Source organism: Oncorhynchus masou, chromosome 6 (genome assembly GCF_036934945.1).
Source record: "Oncorhynchus masou masou isolate Uvic2021 chromosome 6, UVic_Omas_1.1, whole genome shotgun sequence".
NCBI classification, from domain to species: Eukaryota; Metazoa; Chordata; class Actinopteri; order Salmoniformes; family Salmonidae; genus Oncorhynchus; species Oncorhynchus masou.
In genome coordinates, this window is record NC_088217.1 from 39882832 (window position 1) to 39893878 (window position 11047).

Here is an 11047-nt window from a genome sequence, read left to right on the forward strand (position 1 = left end):
TCATGCTTTGGCTGCATTAGCATGCAAATTGAATAGTGTTGTAAATTGGTATCGGTTTTGCCTGGAGTGGTTCTCTGAACAGGGCTCCCACAGTCTGATGTCAGAGGTCGACACTGATCTTTGGGATGTGGTTCAACTGTTGTCCATTAATCTAGGTAATTGCTATCTCCATTATTGATGCCTTTAGAGCTCAGAAAGAGCTTGGAAAAGTAAATAATAACTTCAGGTCTGTCTTATTTTCTCGAAAAATTGTCCTGAGTATTTTATTGAGCTAAGATAAATCATTTGAGCAAATGAAAGAGGGATTGGATTCTCAGAATCTCTGAAAGACAGACAATCAGCCTACAGGAAGTCCTATTATTTGGCCTATGGCTAGAAACCAACTGGATTTATTCACACTACAGTAGAGCTACAAGAAACACACTGTGGCACTTTAATCACAACCCAACAACCATACAATCTGAGAGTGCATTTCCCCTGCTTGATGGGAACATAAATAAGCCTACTTGATTCAATCTAGTCACAATATGGCTGCTTCAATAGTCCAGATCTCGTCTTCCTCCATAGCCCTGGCTGCATTATGTTTGAGCCAGGCAAAGCAAGACCTTGCTTTCACTGCAGATCTTGGAGAATACTTCAGTTCATAGCTATTACTGTGCAATGAATACTAAATGGGAAAGACCTTGAAGTCTCTTTGGACCCTGAGCAACAGAACAGTCCATGTAAAGTGTAGCCATTCTCTACGCACAAAGAAATCATACTAGTATCTACTATTTATCATTTAATATCTCACCTCACTTTTTCTCAAGCACATAATACATTATGCAGGTGCACATTTACAAACACACATTCTGTCATAATGTAGTTAAAAATGATTGTTTATGAAAAAAAAGCGCTGAGTATAGCCATCATAGTCAGTGTTGTTGGATAGATGGATAGATGGATAGTCTAGACTGCTAGACCTATAATATTTGTTGCCCGTTAATCTCCAGTCTGGTGCCCAGACTATCTCTTCAAAATGTACAAACGGGTCATATCTCATGTTAAGAACAAGGTGATTACTTGTAAGTCTACCTAACCTTTCTTTCACACACTTATTCACAAGTCATATCTAAATAAGATTCATGCACCCTAGTCAATAATTCATTTTCATGCCACTAGATGGTAGGCAACAATCAGATGGCAACAATCATTTAGTTCTTAGGCTGGGAGGTGTAAACTGCATTATAGGAAACTTTCATCAATGCCTGAAAAGTGCTTTTTCAATGAAATGTCCATGTATCAGAGAGCACTTTAAAAAAAGTATTGATTCAACCTCAGTGAGAAAAAACCAAGGCTGGCCAAAACAACTCTCTCTTGAGTAGAGAAAATACTGCAGAGACCTGGATAGAGAGAAAATGTGTTCGTGGCCAGACCCATTCTATTCAAAAGTCACCATTACATGTTAGACTAATGATTTACTGCAAAAGCATTTTTGTCAGTCTATTTGTCTTCCATTGTTTTATTCTAGTTAACTATAGGGCTATTATTGGCACCGATATAAGAGAAGTAATCATTCTCTGTTTTACGCTGTGGCATCTCATATTGAGTGACAATTACATATTCCCTGAACATCATATAGAGTGGGGCAAAAAAGTATTTAGTCAGCCACCAATAGTGCAAGTTCTCCCCCTTAAAAAGATGAGAGAGTCCTGTAATTTTCATCATAGGTACACTTCAACTATGACAGACAAAATGAGAAAAAAAAATCCAGAAAATCACATTGTAGGATTTTTAATGGATTTATTTGAAAATTATGGTGGAAAATAAGTATTTGGTCAATAACAACAGTTTATCTCAATACTTTATATACCCTTTGTTGGCAATGACAGGGTCAAACGTTTTCTATAAGTCTCACAGGTTTTTCACACACTGTTGCTGGTATTTTGGCCCATTCCTCCATGCAGATCTCCTCTTGAGCAGTGATGTATTGGGGCTGTTGCTGAGCAACACAGACTTTCAACTCCCTCCAAAGATTTTCTATGGGGTTGAGATCTGGGGACTGGCTAGGCCACCCCAGGACCTTGAAATGCTTCGTACGAAGCCACTCCTTCGTTGCCCGGGCGGTGTGTTTGGGATCATTGTCATGCTGAAAGACCCAGCCATGTTTCATCTTCAATGCCCTTGCTGATGGAAGGAGGTTTTCACTCAAAATCTCACAACACATGGCCCGATTCATTCTTTCCTTTACACGGATCAGTCATCCTGGTCCCTTTGCAGAAAAACAGCCCCATGCTTCACAGTAGGTATGGTGTTCTTTAGATGCAACTCAGCATTCTCTGTCCTCCAAACACGACACGAGTTTTTACCAAAAAGTTATATTTTGGTTTCATCTAACCATATGACATTCTCCCAATCTTCTTCTGGATCATCCAAATGCTCTCTAGCAAACTTCAGACGGGCCTGGACATGTACTGGCTTAAGCAGGGGGACACATCTGGCACTGCAGGATTTGAGTCCCTGGCGGCGTAGTGTGTTACTGATGGTAGGCTTTGTTACTTTGGTCCCAGCTCTCTGCAGGTCATTCACTAGGTCCCCCCGTGTGGTTCTGGGATTTTTGCTCACCGTTCTTGTGATCATTTTGACCCCACGGGGTGAGATCTTGCGTGGAGCCCCAGATCGAGGGAGATTATCAGTGGTCTTGCATGTCTTCCATTTCCTAATAATTGCTCCCACAGTTGATTTCTTCAAACCAAGCTGCTTACCTATTGCAGATTCAGTCTTCCCAACCTGGTGGAGGTCTACAATGTTGTTTCTGGTGTCCTTTGACAGCTCTTTGGTCTTGGCCATAGTGGAGTTTGGAGTGTGACTGTTTGAGGTTGTGAACAGGTGTCTTTTATACTGATAACAAGTTCAAACAGGTGGCATTAATACAGGTAACAAGTGGAGGACAGAGAAGCCTCTGTTACAGGTCTGTGAGAGCCAGAAATCTTGCTTGTTTGTAGGTGACGAAATACTTATTTTCCACCATAATTTGCAAATAAATTCATTAAAAATCATACAATGTGATTTTCTGGATTTTTTTTCTCATTTTGTCTGTCATAGTTGAAGTGTACCTATGATGATAATTACAGGCCTCTCGTCTTTTTAAGTGGGAGAACTTGCACAATTGTTGGCTGACTAAATACTTTTTTGCCCCACTGTAGGTGGAGGTACACAGTGCCATTTTGCTGTATCCAGTGTCGATTTTAGCATGTAAATCCTGGTGGGGCAAACTCAAACTGTATTTCTTAGATGCATGCCAGCAAAGACCTACACAACACTAAAAACAATAAATTAATTGCACTATAATGGCAATAAGAGGTGACCACAAACTGTTAGGGCCAACATAAAGCACAATGGAGTGAGTCCTTACTACCAATACACCTGGCTATCAGTGGAGTCTTGATTGGCAGCGAAACAATTAATTCAGCCTTGTTTACCGCCTTTTTAAAAGACATAGCTGATATGGCTGACTTGCTTAAACAAATGTGGTTTCTACTAACAATTGAGATATACAAACAATGGCATAAGGGAACGATGAGCGGACAAGCGTCATTCCGTAATTTCGATGAAGACATTAATGAGCGAGCTACGACGGACGTAGTCAATATAACTATGTGTTCAGCACTTTTGAAATGTACAGTGACAGAATACAGAACATGGGCTGCTATTACAGAATTTTCCCTGTACACCAAGTTAGAACCGTAGGATAAATAAAGTGGGCATATAAAGCAGACAATGAAACCTCTTACAATATTAGATGCCGTTTCTCAAAAACAGGTTATAGGCTACATGTGCAGCACCACCGAGTCAGAACAGTAACGTTAGGCAAAATTAAGAGGTGAAAATAGACCAAATTATTAGGGTGAAGCCCACTGGTTATTAACAGCTTACTACACAACATAAACTTAGAACTACTTCCTTAGCTACAGTATACATATCTCCCTTGCATATTACATAATGTATGCAGCAGCATACAATACATTTTTGGACATTGGCTTGTGATGTGCTCACTTAAACATGAAGGCAGTGCGGCAGTTTTTTCATCAAACTTTGTCATCAAAGTCTGGCATTCTCTGGATTCATGGTGGGAACTCGGAAAGAAACACACACAGCCACTCCATTGAATAGCAGGCTACTGGTTGCATTGCACTGCTTGCAGTTGGCCACTGATTCCTTCCACACGACTCATTGTTGAATTTGCGATTTCCAACTTGTGTAATCTTTATGTCCAATGACCGATGAGCACCGATATGTTTTATCTATAATTTCTCTTCATTAATTCTGTTCATATGACAAGGATTAAAAATGATTTGACAGTAGATTGTCGACTTGATTCCTGATGATGACTGCTAGCTAAGACTTTGAAAGTAAGATGTTGACATGATCTGTCCAATCAAAGCTACTGTATATATGACGTGATTTGACGTGATTTTATCTGTGGCCAATGACCTTGAGCCTTCTTGGAAGATCACTTGTAATATAACTCTAATGCCGGACACAACGGGCTGAAATTTTGGATATCTACCCTTACTAAGGACATTAACTCTGCGATGAAGTAGTGTCCCCATCAGTGACAGAACACTGAGCCATTCATGGCGCAATGCTCCTATTTTTTGCTGGCTCGCCCCACTACCACAGAATGCACTGAGCTAGGCAGAACATCTGCATTTTGGTAAGACACAGGGTGGGGGCCTATGCATATTTGTAAGCAATAGCTGGTGCATGATATCTAAGGAAGTCTCAAGGTTTTGCTCGCCCAAGGTAGAGTATCTCATGATACGCTGTAGACCACACTATCTACCTAGAGAGTTTTCATCTGTATTTTTCATAGCAGTCTATACATACCACCACAGACCAAGGCTGGCACTAAAACCACACTCAATGAGCTGTATTCTACCACTAGCAAACAGGAAAACGGTCATCCAGAGGCGGCGCTCCTAGTGGTCAGGGACTCTAATGCAGGGAAACTTAAATCAGTTTAATCTAATTTCTATCAGCATGTTAAATGTGCAACCAGAGGGAAAAAAATTCTAGACCACCTTTACTCCATACACAGAGACGCGTACAAAGCGAATCTGACCATAACTCTATCCTCCTGATTCCAGTTTACAAGCAACAATTCAAGCAGGAAGCACCAGTGACTCAGTCTATAAAAAGTGGTCAGATGAAGCAGATGCTAAACTACAGGACTATTTTTGCAAGCACAGCCTGGAATATGTTCTGGGATTCTTCCGATGGCATTGAGGAGTACACAGCATCAGTCACTGGCTTTATCAATAAGTGCATTGAGGACGTCGTCCTCACAGTGACTGTACCTACATACCCCAACCTGAAGCCATGAATTGCAGGAAACATTTGCATTGAGCTAAAGGGTAGAGCTGCCGCTTTCAAGGAGTGGGACTCAAACCCGGAAACTTCCCACTATGCCCTCCGACGAACCATCAAACAAGCAAAGCATCAATACAGGACTAAGATTGAATTGTACTACACCGGCTCCGACACTCGTCTGATGTGGCAGGGCTTGCAAACTATTACAGACTACAAAGGGAAGCACATCTGAGAACGGCCCAGTGACACGAGCCTACCAGACAAGCTAACTTCTTTGCTCGCTTCGAGGCAAGTAACACTGAAACATGCATGAGAGCATCAGTTGTTCCGGTTGACTGTGCTCTCTTCTTAGCTAGCTACATAGCCGTCTTTGTATCAAAGATAATTGCATAATTATCGTATTTCGTCGTCCTAACGTATCTGCCCAGCAGCTAGCTAAGCAGCTAGCTAACATCCACTGTCCACCAGCACTGTAGAAACTATTACACTCAACTGAACGACTCGATTAGCGTAGTGTCAGCTAGCTACATAGTTGTCTTCGCTGTCTTCGTATCCAAGATAATTGTGTAGTTTAGAGTGTGTAGACTTAGAGTGATTATCTTAATTTACCGAGGTTAGCTAGCCAGCTATTTGTCGTCCTTAACGTAGGAGATGCTGCTAGCTAGCTAGCCAACAGCTAGCCTACCTCTACCGAATTGAACTTCAACTACCCGGTCAACATTCCGCGTCGCTCCACAGGTAGTATCACATTTTTTTTTCACTTCATTACAGTACAACGGTTTGATTTGTTTGATCGTAGCTAGCCAGCTACATAGCCGTCTTTGTATCTAAGACAATTGTGTAGTCTAGAGCAATTTTCTAGGTTAGCTGGCCAGCTATTGTCGTTCTGTTAACGTAGCTAGCCAGCTAGCCCCCGAATAGCAGCACTGTAGAAACTATTACAGTACAACGGTTTGATTTGTTTGATCGTAGCTAGCTAGCTACATAGCCGTCTTTGTATCTAAGACAATTGTGTAGCCTAGAGCGATTTTCTAGGTTAGCTAGCCAGCTATTGTCGTTCTTTCAAGGTAACGTAACGCAATCAACCTGCTAGCTAGCCAGCTAGCCCCCGAATAGCAGCACTGTAGAAACTATTACACTCGACGGAACGACTTGATTAGTGTAGTGTCAACATCGCAGCCACTACCAGCTAGCCTACTCCAGCAGTACTGTATCATTTTAGTCAATAAGATTATTGCTACGTAAGCTTAACTTTCTGAACATTCGTGACGAGTAGTCCACTTGTCATTCCAATCTCCTTTGCATTAGGGTAGCCTCTTCTGTAGCCTGTCAACTATGTGTCTATCTATCCCTGTTCTCTCCTCTCTGCACAGACCATACAAACGCTCCACACCGCGTGGCCGTGGCCACCCTAATCTGGTGGTCCCAGCGCGCACGACCCACGTGGAGTTCCAGGTCTCCGGTAGCCTCTGGAACTGCCGATCTGCGGCCAACAAGGCAGAGTTCATCTCAGCCTATGCCTCCCTCCAGTCCCTCGACTTCTTGGCACTGACGGAAACATGGATCACCACAGATAACACTGCTACTCCTACTGCTCTCTCTTCGTCCGCCCACGTGTTCTCGCACACCCCGAGAGCTTCTGGTCAGCGGGGTGGTGGCACCGGGATCCTCATCTCTCCCAAGTGGTCATTCTCTCTCTCTCCCCTTAACCATCTGTCTATCACCTCCTTTGAATTCCATGCTGTCACAGTTACCAGCCCTTTCAAGCTTAACATCCTTATCATTTATCGCCCTCCAGGTTCCCTCGGAGAGTTCATCAATGAGCTTGATGCCTTGATAAGCTCCTTTCCTGAGGACGGCTCACCTCTCTCAGTCCTGGGCGACTTTAACCTCCCCACGTCTACCTTTGACTCATTCCTCTCTGCCTCCTTCTTCCACTCCTCTCCTCTTTTGACCTCACCCTCTCACCTTCCCCCCCTACTCACAAGGCAGGCAATACGCTCGACCTCATCTTTACTAGATGCTGTTCTTCCACTAACCTCATTGCAACTCCCCTCCAAGTCTCCGACCACTACCTTGTATCCTTTTCCCTCTCGCTCTCATCCAACACTTCCCACACTGCCCCTACTTTGATGGTATCGCGCCGTCCCAACCTTCGCTCTCTCTCACCCGCTACTCTCTCCTCTTCCATCCTATCATCTCTTCCCTCTGCTCATACCTTCTCCAACCTATCTCCTGATTCTGCCTCCTCAACCCTCCTCTCTTCCCTTTCTGCATCCTTTGACTCTCTATGTCCCCTATCCTCCAGGCCGGCTCGGTCCTCCCCTCCCGCTCCGTGGCTCGATGACTCATTGCGAGCTCACAGAACAGAGCTCCGGGCAGCCGAGCGGAAATGGAGGAAAACTCGCCTCCCTGCGGACCTGGCATCCTTTCACTCCCTCCTCTCTACATTTTCCTCCTCTGTCTCTGCTGCTAAAGCCACTTTCTACCACTCTAAATTCCAAGCATCTGCCTCTAACCCTAGGAAGCTCTTTGCCACCTTCTCCTCCCTCCTGAATCCTCCTCCCCCCTCCTCCCTCTCTGCAGATGACTTCGTCAACCATTTTGAAAAGAAGGTCGACGACATCCGATCCTCGTTTGCTAAGTCAAACGACACCGCTGGTTCTGCTCACACTGCCCTACCCTGTGCTCTGACCTCTTTCTCCCCTCTCTCTCCAGATGAAATCTCGCTTCTTGTGACGGCCGGCCGCCCAACAACCTGCCCGCTTGACCCTATCCCCTCCTCTCTTCTCCAGACCATCTCCGGAGACCTTCTCCCTTACCTCACCTCGCTCATCAACTCATCCCTGACCGCTGGCTACGTCCCTTCCGTCTTCAAGAGAGCGAGAGTTGCACCCCTTCTGAAAAAACCTACACTCGATCCCTCCGATGTCAACAACTACAGACCAGTATCCCTTCTTTCTTTTCTCTCCAAAACTCTTGAACGTGCCGTCCTTGGCCAGCTCTCCCGCTATCTCTCTCAGAATGACCTTCTTGATCCAAATCAGTCAGGTTTCAAGACTAGTCATTCAACTGAGACTGCTCTTCTCTGTATCACGGAGGCGCTCCGCACTGCTAAAGCTAACTCTCTCTCCTCTGCTCTCATCCTTCTAGACCTATCGGCTGCCTTCGATACTGTGAACCATCAGATCCTCCTCTCCACCCTCTCCGAGTTGGGCATCTCCGGCACGGCCCACGCTTGGATTGCGTCCTACCTGACAGGTCGCTCCTACCAGGTGGCGTGGCGAGAATCTGTCTCCTCGCCACGCGCTCTCACCACAGGTGTCCCCCAGGGCTCTGTTCTAGGCCCTCTCCTATTCTCGCTATACACCAAGTCACTTGGCTCTGTCATAACCTCACATGGTCTCTCCTATCATTGCTATGCAGACGACACACAACTAATCTTCTCCTTTCCCCCTTCTGATGACCAGGTGGCGAATCGCATCTCTGCATGTCTGGCAGACATATCAGTGTGGATGACGGATCACCACCTCAAGCTGAACCTCGGCAAGACGGAGCTGCTCTTCCTCCCGGGGAAGGACTGCCCGTTCCATGATCTCGCCATCACGGTTGACAACTCCATTGTGTCCTCCTCCCAGAGCGCTAAGAACCTTGGCGTGATCCTGGACAACACCCTGTCGTTCTCAACCAACATCATGGCGGTGGCCCGTTCCTGTAGGTTCATGCTCTACAACATCCGCAGAGTACGACCCTGCCTCACACAGGAAGCGGCGCAGGTCCTAATCCAGGCACTTGTCATCTCCCGTCTGGATTACTGCAACTCGCTGTTGGCTGGGCTCCCTGCCTGTGCCATTAAACCCCTACAACTCATCCAGAACGCCGCAGCCCGTCTGGTGTTCAACCTTCCCAAGTTCTCTCACGTCACCCCGCTCCTCCGCTCTCTCCACTGGCTTCCAGTTGAAGCTCGCATCCGCTACAAGACCATGGTGCTTGCCTACGGAGCTGTGAGGGGAACGGCACCGCAGTACCTCCAGGCTCTGATCAGGCCCAACACCCAAGCAAGGGCACTGCGTTCATCCACCTCTGGCCTGCTCGCCTCCCTACCATTGAGGAAGTACAGTTCCCGCTCAGCCCAGTCAAAACTGTTCGCTGCTCTGGCCCCCCAATGGTGGAACAAACTCCCTCACGACGCCAGGACAGCGGAGTCAATCACCACCTTCCGGAGACACCTGAAACCCCACCTCTTCAAGGAATACCTAGGATAGGATAAGTAATCCTTCTCACCCCCCCCCTTAATGATTTAGATGCACTATTGTAAAGTGGCTGTTCCACTGGATGTCAGAAGGTGAATTCACCAATTTGTAAGTCGCTCTGGATAAGAGCGTCTGCTAAATGACTTAAATGTAAATGTAATGTACGCAGCCGATGTGAGTAAGACCTTTAAACAGGTCAACATTCACAAGGCCGCTGGGCCAGACGGATTTCCAGGATGTGTACTCCAATCATGTGCTGACCTACTGGCATGTGTCTTCACTGACATTTTCAATCTCTCCCTATCTGAGTCTGTAATACTATGTTTCGAGCAGACCACCATAGTCCCTGTGCCCAAGAACACTAATGTAACCTGCCTAAATGACTACCAACTTATAACACTCACGTCTGTAGTCATAAAATGCTTTGAAAGGCTGGTCATGGCTCACATTAACACCATTATCCCAGAAACGCTACACCCACTCCAATTTGCATACCGCACCAACAAATCCATAAATGATGCAATATCTATTGCACTCCATACTGCCCTTTCCCACCTGGACAGAAGGAACACCCATCTGAGAATTCTGTTCATTGACTACAGCTCAGCATTCAACACTATAAAGTCCTCAAAGCTCATCACTAAGCTAAGGACCCTGGGACTAAACACCTCCCTCTGCAACTGGATCCTGGACTTCCTGATAGGCTGCCCCCAGCTGGTAAGGGTAGGTAACAACACATCCACCACGCTGATCCTTAACGCGGGGGCCCATCAGGGGTGCGTGATCAGTCCCCTCCTGTACTCGCTGTTCACTCATGACTGCATGACCAAGCACAACTCCAACACCATCATTAAGTTTGCTGGTGACACAACAGTGGCAGGCCTGATCACCAACAACAATGAGAGCCTATAGGGAGGAGCTCAGAGACCTGACCGTGTGGTGCAAGGACAACAATCTCTCCCTCAACGTGATCAAGACAAAGGAGATGATTGTGGACTAAAGGAAAAGGAGGACCGAGCACACCCCCATTCTCATCGATGGGGCTGTAGTGAAGCAGGTTGAGAGCTTCAAGTTCCTTGGCGTCCACATCAACAACAAACTAACATGGTCCAAGCACACAAAGACAGTCGTGAAGAGGGCACAACATAACCTTTTCCCCCTCAGGACACTGAAAAGATTTGGCAAGGTTCCTCAGCTCCGCAAAAGGTTTTGCAGCTGCACCATCGAGAGCATACTGACTGGTTGCATCACTGCCTGGTATGGCAATTGCTCGGCTTCCGACCGCAAAGCACTACAGAGGGTAGTGCGTACGGCCCAGTACATCACCGTGGCCAAGCTTCCTGCCATCCAGGACCTCTATACCAGGCAGTTTCAGAGGCCCTAAATATTGTCAAAGACTCCAGCCACCCTAGTCATAGACTGTTTTCTCTGCTACTGCACGG